We start from the raw sequence: 13,471 nt of genomic DNA, 5'->3' as shown, positions 1-13,471 counted from the left end.
TCTTATTTGAAGATATTCCTTTTCCACTATAGGCCTCTTAGCGCTCCGAATGTCCACTTGCAGTTTATTCAGAAAGAGTGTTTCAGATCTGCTCAATCAAAAATAAGGTTCAACTCTGTTAGTTGAATGCACAGATCAGAAAGAAGTTTCACAGAATGCTTCTGGATAGTTCGTATTTGAAGATATTCCTTTTTCCACTACAGGTCTCATTGCGCTCCGGAGTCCAATTGTAGTTTCTACAGAAAGTGGGCTTCAGAAGTCTTCACTCAAAAGTAAGGTTAAACTCAATTAGTTGAATGCACGGAACACAAAGAAGTTTCACAGAATGCTTCTGTTTAGTTCTTATTTGAAGATATTGTTTTTCTACTATAGGCCTCTTAGCTCTCCGAATGTCCACTTGCAGTTTATTCAGAAAGAGTGATTCAGATCTGCTCAATCAAAAGTAAGGTTCAACTCTGTTAGTTGAATGCACAGATCAGAAAGAAGTTTCACCGAATGCTTCTGGGTAGTTTGTATTTGAACATATTCCTTTTTCCAGTATAGGCCTCTTAACGCTCCGGATGTCCAATTGCAGTTTCTACAAAAAGTGTGTTTCAGAAGTGCTCAGTCAAAAGTAAGGTTAAACTCAGTTAGTTGAATGCACAGATCAGAAAGTAGTTTCACAGAATGCTTCTGTGTAGTTTTTATTTGAATATATTCCCTTTTCCACTATAGGCCTCTTAGCGCTCCGAATGTCCACTTGAAATCTCTGTAGAAAGAGTGTTTCACAACTCCTCAATCAAAAGTAAGATTCAAATCTGTTAGTTGAATGCACTGATCAGAAAGAAGTTTCACAGAATGGTTCTGTATAGTCTTTATTTGAAGATAACCCTTTTTCCACTGTAGTCCGCTTAGCGGTCCGAATGTCCACTTGCAGTTTCTACAGAAAGAGTGTTTTAGAAATCCTCAATCAAAAGTAAGGTTCAACTCTGTTAGTTGAATGCACAGAACAGAAAGATGTTTCACAGAATGCTTCTCTGTAGTTTTTATTTGCCGATATTACTTCTTCCCCTATAGGCCGTTTAGCGCTCCGAATGTCCACTTTCAATTTCTATAGAAAGAGTGTTTCAGAACTGCTCAATCAAAACGAATTTTCAACTCTGTTAGTTGAATGCAATGATCAGAAAGAAGTTTCACACAATGCTTCTGTGTAGTCTTTATTGGAGGATATTCCTATTTTTAAGATTTTTTTTTTATTATACTTTAGGGTTTTAGTGTACATGTGCACAATGTGAAGGTTTGTTACATATGTAACCATGTGCCATGTTGATTTCCTGCACCCATTAAGTCGTCATTTGGCATTAGGTGTATCTCCTAATGCTGTCCCTCCCCCGTCCCCCCACCCCACAACAGTCCTCGGAGCGTGATTTTCCCCTTCCTGTTTCCATGAGTTCTCATTGTTCAATTCCCACCTATGAGTGAGAACATGCGATGTTAGGTTTTTTGTCCTTGCGATAGTTTACTGAGAATGATGTTTTCCAGTTTCGTCCATGTCCCTACAAAGGACACGAACTCATCATTTTTTATGGCTGCATAGTATTCCATGGTGTATATGTGCCACATTTTCTTAATCCAGTCTATCGTTGTTGGACATTTGGGTTGGTTCCAACTCTTTGCTATTGTAAATAGTGCCGCAATAAACATATGTGTGCATGTGTCTTTATAGCAGCATGACTTATAGTCCTTTGGGTATATACCCAGTAATGAGATGGCTGGGTCAAATGGTATTTCTAGTTCTAGATCCCTGAGGAATCGCCACACTGACTTCCACAATGGTTGAACTAGTTTACAGTCCCACCAACAGTGTAAAACTGTTCCTATTTCTCCAAATCCTCTCCAGCACCTGTTGTTTCCTGATTTTTTAATGATGGCCATTCTAACTGGTGTGAGATGGTATCTCACTGTGGTTTTGATTTACATTTCTCTGATGGCCAGTGATGAGGAGCATTTCTTCATGTGTTTTTTTGGCTGCATAAATGTCTTCTTTTGAGAATTGTCTGTTCATGTCCTCTGCCCACTTTTTGATGGGGTTGTTTGTTTTTTTCTTGTAAATTTGTTTGGGTTCATTGTAGGTTGCAAAAATTTTCTCCCATTGTGTAGGTTGCCTGTTCACTCTGATGATAGTTTCTTTTGCTGTGCAGAAGCTCTTTAGTTTAATGAGATCCCATTTGTCGATTTTGGCTTTTGTTGCCATTGCTTTTGGTGTTTTAGACATGAAGTCCTTGCCCATGCCTATGTCCTGAATGGTATTGCCTACGTTTTCTTGTAGGATTTTAATGGTTTTAAGACTAATATATAAGTCTTTAATCCATCTTGAATTAATTTTGGTATAAGGTGTAAGGAAGGGATCCAGTTGCAGCTTTCTACATATGGCTAGCCAGTTTTCCCAGCACCATTTATTAAATAGGGAAGCCTTTCCCCATTTCTTGTTTTTGTCAGGTTTGTCAAAGATCAGATAGTTGTAGCTATGCGGCATCGTTTCTGAGGGCTCTGTTCTGTCCCATTGATCTATGTCTCTGTTGTGGTACCAGTACCATGCTGTTTTGGTTACTGTAGCGTGATGCCTCCAGCTTTGTTCTTTTGGCTTAGGATTGACTTGGTGATGCGGGCTCTTTTTTGGTTCCATATGAACTTTAAAGTAGTTTTTTCCAATTCTGTGAAGAAAGTCATTGGTAGCTTGATGGGGATGGAATTGAATCTATAAATTACCTTGGGCAGTAAGTATGGCCATTTTCACGATATTGATACTTCCAACCCATGAGCATGGAATGTTCTTCCATTTGTTTGTATCCTCTTTTATTTCATTGAGCAGTGGTTTGTAGTTCTCCTTGAAGAGGTCCTTCACATCCCTTGTAAGTTGGATTCCTAGGTATTTTATTCTCTTTGAAGCAATTGTGAATGGGAGTTCACTCATGATTTGGCTCTCTGTTTGTCTGTTATTGGTGTACAAGAATGCTTGTGATTTTTGTACATTAATTTTGTATCCTGAGACTTTGCTGAAGTTGCTAATCAGCTTAAGGAGATTTTGGGCTGAGACAACGGGGTTTTCTAGGTATACAATCATGTCATCTGCAAACAGGGACAATTTGACTTCCTCTTTTCCTAATTGAATTCACTTTATTTCCTTCTCCTGCCTGATTGCTCTGGCCAGGATATTCCTTTTTCAACTATCGACCATTTAGCGCTCCGAATGTCCACTTGCAGTTTCTGCAGAAAGAGTGTTTCAGAACTGCTCAATCAAAACTAAGGTTGAACTATGTTAGTTGAATGCACAGAAGAGAAAGAAGTTTCGAAGAATTCTTCTGTGTAGTTATTTTTGAAGATATTCCTTTTTCCACTACAGGCCTCTTAGCGCACCGAATGTCCACTTGCAGTTTCTATAGAAAGAGTGTTTCAGAACTGCTCAATCAAAAGTAAGGTTCAACTATGGTAGTTGAATGCACGGAACACAAAGAAGTTTCACAGAATGCTTCTGTGTAGTTCTTATTTGAAGATATTCCTTTTCCACTATAGGCCTCTTAGCGCTCCAAATGTCCACTTGCCGTGTATTCAGAAAGAGTGTTTAAGATCTGCTCAATCAAAAGTAAGTTTCAACTCTGTCAATTGAATTCACAGATCAGAATGAAGTTTCACAGAATGCTTCTGTGTAGTATTTATTTGAAGATATTCCTTTTTCCACTGTAGTCCGCTTAGCGCTCCGAATGTACACTTGCAGTTTCTAGAGAAAGAGTGTTTCAGAACTGCTCAATCAAAAGTAAAGTTCAACTCTGTTAGTTGAATGCACAGGTCAGAAAGATGTTTCACAGAATGCTTCTGGGTAGTTTGTATTTGAAGATATTCCTTTTTGCAGTTGAGGCCTCATATCGCTCCTAATGTGCACTTGCAGTTGCTACTGAGTGTTTCCTAACTGCTCAAACAAAGTAAGTTTCAACTCTGTTATTTGAATGCACAGAACAGAAAGAAGTTTCACAGAAAGCTTCTGTGTAGTTTTTATTTCAAGATATTACTTTTTCTTTTATAGTCTCCTTAGCGCTCTGAATGTCCGCTTGCAGATTCTACCGAAGGAGTGTTTCAGATCTGCTCAATCAAAAGTAATGTTAAACTCTGTTGTTTGAATGCACAGAACAGAAAGAAGTTTCACCAAAAACTTCTTTGCAGTTTTTATTTGAATATATTCCTGTTTCTTGTATAGGCCTCTTAGCGCTCCGAATGTACACGTGCAGTTTCTACAGAAAAAGTGTTTCAGAAATGCTCAGTCAGAAGCAAGGTTCAAGTCTGTTAGTTGAATGCACAGAACAGAAAGAAGTTTCACCGAATGCTTCTGGGTAGTTTGTATTTGAAGATATTCCTTTTTCCAGTATAGGCCTCATAGCTCTCTGAATGTCCCCTTGCAGTTTCTACAGACAGAGTGTTTCATAACTGCTCAGTCAAAAGTAAGGTTCAGCTATGTGAGTTCAATGCACAGAACAGAAAGTAGCTTCACAGAATGCTTCTTTGTAGTTTTCATTTGAAGATATTCCTTTTTGCACTTGAGGCCTCATAGCGCTCCGAAGGTGCACTTGCAGTTTCTAATGAAAGAGTGTTCCTTAATTCCTCAAAGTAAGGTTCAACTCTGTTATTTGAATGCACAGAACAGAAAAAAGTTTCACAGAATGCTTCTGTGTAGTTTTTATTTGAAGATATATCTTTTTCCACTATAGGCTTCTTAGCGCACAGAATGTCCACTTGCAGTTTCTACAGAAACAGTGTTTCAGAACTGCTCAATAAAATGTAAGGTTCAACTCTGCTAGTAGGATGCACAGATCAGAAAGTATTTTCACAGAATGCTTCTGGGTAATTTGTATTTGAAGATATTCCTTTTTCCACTATAGGCCTCTTAGCGCTCCGGATGTCCAATTGCAGTTTCTACAGAAAGTGTGCTTCAGAAGTGCTCAGTCAAAAGTAAGGTTAAACTCAGTTAGTTGAATGCACAGATCAGAAAGTAGTTTCACAGAATGCGCCTGTGTAGTTTTTATTTGAAGATATTACTTTTTCAACTATAGGCCTAATTGCGCTCCGAATGTCCTCATGCAGTTTCTACGGAAAGAGTGTTTAAGAACTGCACAATCAAAAGTAAGGATCAACTCTGTTAGTTGAATGCACAGATCAGAAAGGAGTTTCACAGAATGCTTCTGTGTAGTATTTTTTGAAGATATTCCTTTTTCCACTGTAGTCCGCATAGCGCTCCGAATGTCCACTTGCAGTTTCTACAGAAAGAGTGTTTCAGAACTCCTCAATCAAAAGTAAGGTTCAATTATGTTAGTGGAATGCAGAGAACAGAAAGTTGTTTCACAGAATGCTTCTGTGTAGTTTTTTTGAAGACATTCCTTTTTCCACTATAGGCCTCTTAGCGCACCGATTGTCCACTTGCAGTTTCTACAGAAAGAGTGTTTCGGAACTGCTCAATCAAAAGTAAGGTTCAACTATGTTAGTGGAATGCACCGAACACAAAGAAGTTTCACATAATGCTTCTGTGTAGTTCTTATTTGAAGATATTCCTTTTCCACTATAGGCCTCTTAGCGCTCCGAATATCCACTTGCAGTTTATTCAGAAAGAGTGTTTCAGATCTGCTCAATCAAAAGTAAGGTTCAACTCTGTTAGTTGAATGCACAGATCAGAAAGAAGTTTCACAGAATGCTTCTGGGTAGTTTGTATTTGAACATATTCCTTTTTCCACTATAGGCCTCATTGCGCTCCGGAAGTCCAATTGTAGTTTCTACAGAATGTGGGCTTCAGAAGTGCTCACTCAAAAGTAAGGTTAAACTCAGTCAGTTGAATGCACAGATCAGGAATGAGTTTCACGGAATGCTTCTGTGTAGTATTTATTTGAAGATATTCCTTTTTCCACTGTAGTCCGCTTAGCGCTCATAATGTCCACTTGCAGTTTCTACAGAAAAAGTGTTTCAGAACTGCTCAATCAAAAGTAAAGTTCAACTATGTTAGTTGAATGCACGGAACAAGTTTCACAGAATGCTTCCGTGTAGTTCTTATTTGAAGATATTCCTTTTCTACTATAGGCCTCTTAGCTCTCCGAATGTCCACTTGCAGTTTATTCAGAAAGAGTGTTTCAGATCTGCTCAATCAAAAGTAAGGTTCAACGCTGTTAGTTGAATGCACAGATCAGAAAGAAGTTTCACAGAATGCTTCTGGGTAGTTTGTATTTGAACATATTCCTTTTTCCACTATAGGCCTCTTAACGCTCCGGATGTCCAATTGCAGTTTCTACAAAAAGTGTGTTTCAGAAGTGCTCAGTCAAATGTAAGGTTAAACTCAGTTAGTTGAATGCACAGATCAGAAAGTAGTTTCACAGAATGCTTCTGTGTAGTTTTTATTTGAATATATTCCCTTTTCCACTATAGGCCTCTTAGCGCTCCGAATGTCCACTTGAAATCTCTGTAGAAAGAGTGTTTCACAACTCCTCAATCAAAAGTAAGATTCAAATCTGTTAGTTGAATGCACTGATCAGAAAGAAGTTTCACAGAATGCTTCTGTATAGTCTTTATTTGAAGATAACACTTTTTCCACTGTAGTCCGCTTAGCGCTCCGAATGTCCACTTGCAGTTTCTACAGAAAGAGTGTTTAAGAAATCCTCAATCAAAAGTAAGGTTCAAGTCTGTTAGTTGAATGCACAGAACAGAAAGATGTTTCACAGAATGCTTCTCTGTAGTTTTTATTTGCCGATATTCCTTCTTCCCCTATAGGCCTTTTAGCGCTCCGAATGTCCACTTTCAATTTCTATAGAAAGAGTGTTTCAGAACTGCTCAATCAAAACGAATTTTCAACTCTGTTAGTTGAATGCACTGATCAGAAAGAAGTTTCACAGAATGCTTCTGTGTAGTCTTTATTGGAGGATATTCCTTTTTTTTTTATGATTTTTTTTTTTTATTATTATACCTTAGGGTTTTAGGGTACATGTGCACAATGTGAAGGTTTGTTACATATGTATCCATGTGCCATGTTGATTTCCTGCACCCATTAAGTCGTCATTTAGTATTAGGTGTATCTCCTAATGCTGTCCCTCCCCCGTCGCCCCACCCCACAACAGTCCCCGGAGCGTGATCTTCCCCTTCCTGTTTCCATGAGTTCTCATTGTTCAATTCCCACCTATGAGTGAGAACATGCGATGTTTGGTTTTTTGTCCTTGCGATAGTTTACTGAGAATGATGTTTTCCAGTTTCATCCATGTCCCTACAAAGGACACGAACTCATCATTTTTTATGGCTGCATAGTATTCCGTGGTGTATATGTGCCACATTTTCTTAATCCAGTCTATCGTTGTTGGACATTTGGGTTGGTTCCAACTCTTTGCTATTGTGAATAGTGCCGCAATAAACATATGTGTGCATGTGTCTTTATAGCAGCATGACTTATAGTCCTTTGGGTATATGCCCAGTAATGGGATGGCTGGGTCAAATGGTATTTCTAGTTCTAGATCCCTGAAGAATCGCCACACTGACTTCCACAATGGTTGAACTAGTTTACAGTCCCACCAACAGTGTAAAAGTGTTCCTATTTCCCCAAATCCTCTCCAGCACCTGTTGTTTCCTGATTTTTTTAATGATGGCCATTCTAACTGGTGTGAGATGGTATCTCACTGTGGTTTTGATTTGCATTTCTCTGATGGCCAGTGATGAGGAGCATTTCTTCATGTGTTTTTTTGGCTGCATAAATGTCTTCTTTTGAGAATTGTCTATTCATGTCCTCTGCCCACTTTTTGATGGGGTTGTTTGTTTTTTTCTTGTAAATTTGTTTGGGTTCATTGTAGGTTGCAGAAATTTTCTCCCATTGTGTAGGTTGTCTGCTCACTCTGATGATAGTTTCTTTTGCTGTGCAGAAGCTCTTTAGTTTAATGAGATCCCATTTGTCGATTTTGGCTTTTGTTGCCATTGCTTTTGGTGTTTTAGACATGAAGTCCTTGCCCACGCCTATGTCCTGAATGGTATTGCCTAGGTATTCTTGTAGGATGTTAATGGTTTTAAGACTAATATATAACTCTTTAATCCATCTTGAATTAATTTTGGTATAAGGTATAAGGAAGGGATCCAGTTGCAGCTTTCTACATATGGCTAGACAGTTTTCCCAGCACCATTTATTAAATAGGGAAGCCTTTCCCCATTTCTTGTTTTTGTCAGGTTTGTCAAAGATCAGATAGTTGTAGCTATGCGGCATCATTTCTGAGGGCTCTGTTCTGTCCCATTGATCTATGTCTCTGTTGTGGTACCAGTACCATGCTGTTTTGGTTACCGTAGCGTGATGCCTCCAGCTTTGTTCTTTTGGCTTAGGATTGACTTGGCGATGCGGGCTCTTTTTTGGTTCCATATGAACTTTAAAGTAGTTTTTTCCAATTCTGTGAAGAAAGTCATTGGTAGCTTGATAGGGATGGCAGTGAATCTATAAATTACTTTGGGCAGTATGGCCATTTTCACGATATTGATTCTTCCAACCAATGAGCATGGAATGTTCTTCCATTTGTTTGTATCCTCTTTTAATTCATTGAGCAGTGGTTTGTAGTTCTCCTTGAAGAGGTCCTTCACATCCCTTGTAAGTTGGATTCCTAGGTATTTTATTCTCTTTGAAGCAATTGTGAATGGGAGTTCACTCATGATTTGGCTCTCTGTTTGTCTGTTATTTGTGTACAAGAATGCTTGTGATTTTTGTACATTAATTTTGTATCCTGAGACTTGCTGAAGTTGCTAATCAGCTTAAGGAGATTTTGGGCTGAGACAACGGGGTTTTCTAGATATACAATCATGTCATCTGCAAACAGGGACAATTTGACTTCCTCTTTTCCTAATTGAATACACTTTATTTCCTTCTCCTGCCTGATTGCTTTGGCCAGGATATTCCTTTTTCAACTATCGACCATTTAGCGCTCCGAATGTCCACTTGCAGTTTCTGCAGAAAGAGTGTTTCAGAACTGCTCAATCAAAACTAAGGTTGAACTATGTTAGTTGAATGCACAGAAGAGAAAGAAGTTTCGCAGAATTCTTCTGTATAGTTTATTTTGAAGATATTCCTTTTTCCACTACAGGCCTCTTAGCGCACCGAATATCCACTTGCAGTTTCTATAGAAAGAGTGTTTCAGAACTGCTCAATCAAAAGTAAGGTTCAACTATGTTAGTTGAATGCACGGAACACAAAGTAGTTTCACAGAATGCTTCTGTGTAGTTCTTATTTGAAGATATTCCTTTTCCACTATAGGCCTCTTGGCGCTCCGAATGTCCACTTGCCGTGTATTCAGAAAGAGTGTTTAAGATCTGCTCAATCAAAAGTAAGGTTCAACTCTGTTAGTTGAATGCACAGATCAGAAAGAAGTTTCACAGAATGCTTCTGGGTAGTTTGTATTTGAAGATATTCCTTTTTCCACTACAGCTCTCAATGCGCTCCGGATGTCCAATTCTAGTTTCTACAGAAAGTGGGCTTCAGAAGTGCTCACTCAAAAGTAAGGTTAAACTCAGTTAGTTGAATTCACAGATCAGTAAGGAGTTTCACAGAATGCTTCTGTGTAGTACTTATTTGAAGATATTACTTTTTCCACTGTAGTCCGCTTTGCGCTCAGAATGTCCACTTGCAGTTTCTACAGAAAGAGTTTTTCAGAACTGCTCAATCAAAAGTAAGGTTCAACTATGTTAGTTGAATGCACAGATCAGAAAGAAGCTTCACAGAATGCTTCTGGGTAGTTTGTATTTGAACATATTCCTTTTTCCACTATAGGCCTCTTAACGCTCCGGATGTCCAATTGCAGTTTCTACAGAAAGTGTGTTTCAGAAGTGCTCAGTCAAAAGTAAGGTTCAACTCAGTTAGTTGAATGCACAGATCAGAAAGTAGTTTCACAGAATGCTTCTGTGTAGTTTTTATTTGAAGATATTCCCTTTTCCACTATAGGCCTCTTAGCGCTCCGAATGTCTACTTGAAATCTCTGTAGAAAGTGTGTTTCACAACTCCTCAATCAAAAGTAAGGTTCAAATCTGTTAGTTGAATGCACTGATCAGAAAGAAGTTTCACAGAATGCTTCTGTGTAGTCTTTATTGGAGGTTATTCCTTTTTTTTTATGATTTTTTTTTTTTGTTATACTTTAGGCTTTTAGGGTACATGTGCACAATGTGAAGTTTTGTTACATATGTATCCATGTGCCATGTTGATTTCCTGCACCCATTAAGTCGTCATTTAGCATTAGGTGTATCTCCTAATGCTGTCCCTCCCCCGTCCCCTCACCCCACAACAGTCCCCGGAGCGTGATTTTCCCCTTCCTGTTTCCAAGAGTTCTCATTGTTCAATTCCCACCTATGAGTGAGAACATGCGATGTTTGGTTTTTTGTCCTTGCGATAGTTTACTGAGAATGATGTTCTCCAGTTTCATCCATGTCCCTACAAAGGACGCGAACTCATCATTTTTCATGGCTGCATAGTATTCCATGGTGTATATGTGCCACATTTTCTTAATCCCGTCTATCGTTGTTGGACATTTGGGTTGGTTCCAACTCTTTGCTGTTGTGAATAGTGCCGCAATAAACATATGTGTGCATGTGTCTTTATAGCAGCATGACTTATAGTCCTTTGGGTATATACCCAGTAATGGCATGGCTGGGTCAAATGGTATTTCTAGTTCTAGATCCCTGAGGAATCGCCACACTGACTTCCACAATGGTTGAACTAGTTTACAGTCCCACCAACAGTGTAAAAGTGTTCCTATTTCTCCAAATCCTCTCCAGCACCTGCTGTTTCCTGTCTTTTTAATGATCACCATTCTAACTGGTGTGAGATGGTATCTCACTGTGGTTTTGATTTGCATTACTCTGATGGCCAGTGATGAGGAGCATTTCTTCATGTGTTTTTTGGCTGCATAAATGTCTTCTTTTGAGAATTGTCTGTTCATGTCCTCTGCCCACTTTTTGATGGGGTTGTTTGTTTTTTTCTTGTAAATTTGTTTGGGTTCATTGTAGATTCTGGATATTATCCCTTAGTCAGATGAGTAGGTTGCAAAAATTTTCTCCCATTGTGTAGGTTGCCTGTTCGCTCTGATGATAGTTTCTTTTGCTGTGCAGAAGCTCTTTAGTTTAATTAGATCCTATTTGTCGATTTTGGCTTTTGTTGCCATTGCTTTTTGTGTTTTAGACATGAAGTCCTTGCCCACGCTTATGTCCTGAATGGTATTGCCTAGGTTTTCTTGTACGATTTTAATGGTTTTAAGACTAATATATAACTCTTTAATCCATCTTGTATTAATTTTGGTATAAGGTGTAAGGAAGTGATCCAGTTGCATCTTTCTACATATGGCTAGCCAGGTACCACGGCACCATTTATTAAATAGGGGAGCCTTTCCACATTTCTTGTTTTGTCAGGTTTGTCAAAGATCAGACAGTTGTAGCTCTGCGGCATCATTTCTGAGGGCTCTGTTCTGTCCCATTGATCTATGTCTCTGTTGTGGTACCAGTACCATGCTGTTTTGGTTACTGTAGCCTTGTAGTATAGTTTAAAGTCAGGTAGCGTGATGCCTCCAGCTTTGTTCTTTTGGCTTAGGATTGACTTGGCGATGCGGGCTCTTTTTTGGTTCCATATGAACTTTGAAGTAGTTTTTTCCAATTCTGTGAAGAAAGTCATTGGTAGCTTGATAGGGATGGCATTGAATCTATAAATTACCTTGGGCAGTATGGCCATTTTCACGATATTGATTCTTCCAACCAATGAGCATGGAATGTTCTTCCATTTGTTTGTATCCTCTTTTATTTCATTGAGCAGTGGTTTGTAGTTCTCCTTGAAGAGGTCCTTCACATCCCTTGTAAGTTGGATTCCTAGGTATTTTATTCTCTTTGAAGCAATTGTGAATGGGAGTTCACTCATGATTTGGCTCTCTGTTTGTCTGTTATTTGTGTACAAGAATGCTTGTGATTTTTGTACATTAATTTTGTATCCTGAGACTTGCTGAAGTTGCTAATCAGCTTAAGGAGATTTTGGGCTGAGACAACGGGGTTTTCTAGATATACAATCATGTCATCTGCAAACAGGGACAATTTGACTTCCTCTTTTCCTAATTGAATACACTTTATTTCCTTCTCCTGCCTGATTGCTCTGGCCAGGATATTCCTTTTTCAACTATCGACCATTTAGCGCTCCGAATGTCCACTTGCAGTTTCTGCAGAAAGTGTGTTTCAGAACTGCTCAATCAAAACTAAGGTTGAACTATGTTAGTTGAATGCACAGAAGAGAAAGAAGTTTCGCAGAATTCTTCTGTATAGTTTTTTTTTGAAGATATTCCTTTTTCCACTACAGGCCTCTTAGCGCACCGAATGTCCACTTGCAGTTTCTATAGAAAGAGTGTTTCAGAACTGCTCAATCAAAAGTAAGGTTCAACTATGTTAGTTGAATGCACGGAACACAAAGTAGTTTCACAGAATGCTTCTGTGTAGTTCTTATTTGAAGATATTCCTTTTCCACTATAGGCCTCTTGGCGCTCCGAATGTCCACTTGCCGTGTATTCAGAAAGAGTGTTTAAGATCTGCTCAATCAAAAGTAAGGTTCAACTCTGTTAGTTGAATGCACAGATCAGAAAGAAGTTTCACAGAATGCTTCTGGGTAGTTTGTATTTGAAGATATTCCTTTTTCCACTACAGCTCTCAATGCGCTCCGGATGTCCAATTCTAGTTTCTACAGAAAGTGGGCTTCAGAAGTGCTCACTCAAAAGTAAGGTTAAACTCAGTTAGTTGAATTCACAGATCAGTAAGGAGTTTCACAGAATGCTTCTGTGTAGTACTTATTTGAAGATATTACTTTTTCCACTGTAGTCCGCTTTGCGCTCAGAATGTCCACTTGCAGTTTCTACAGAAAGAGTTTTTCAGAACTGCTCAATCAAAAGTAAGGTTCAACTATGTTAGTTGAATGCACAGATCAGAAAGAAGCTTCACAGAATGCTTCTGGGTAGTTTGTATTTGAACATATTCCTTTTTCCACTATAGGCCTCTTAACGCTCCGGATGTCCAATTGCAGTTTCTACAGAAAGTGTGTTTCAGAAGTGCTCAGTCAAAAGTAAGGTTCAACTCAGTTAGTTGAATGCACAGATCAGAAAGTAGTTTCACAGGATGCTTCTGTGTAGTTTTTATTTGAAGATATTCCCTTTTCCACTATAGGCCTCTTAGCGCTCCGAATGTCTACTTGAAATCTCTGTAGAAAGTGTGTTTCACAACTCCTCAATCAAAAGTAAGGTTCAAATCTGTTAGTTGAATGCACTGATCAGAAAGAAGTTTCACAGAATGCTTCTGTGTAGTCTTTATTGGAGGTTATTCCTTTTTTTTTATGATTTTTTTTTTTTGTTATACTTTAGGCTTTTAGGGTACATGTGCACAATGTGAAGTTTTGTTACATATGTATCCATGTGCCATGTTGATTTCCTGCACC

Source organism: Symphalangus syndactylus, chromosome 10, assembly GCF_028878055.3.
Source record: "Symphalangus syndactylus isolate Jambi chromosome 10, NHGRI_mSymSyn1-v2.1_pri, whole genome shotgun sequence".
NCBI classification, from domain to species: domain Eukaryota; kingdom Metazoa; phylum Chordata; class Mammalia; order Primates; family Hylobatidae; genus Symphalangus; species Symphalangus syndactylus.
This window is presented reverse-complemented; position numbering follows the sequence as displayed.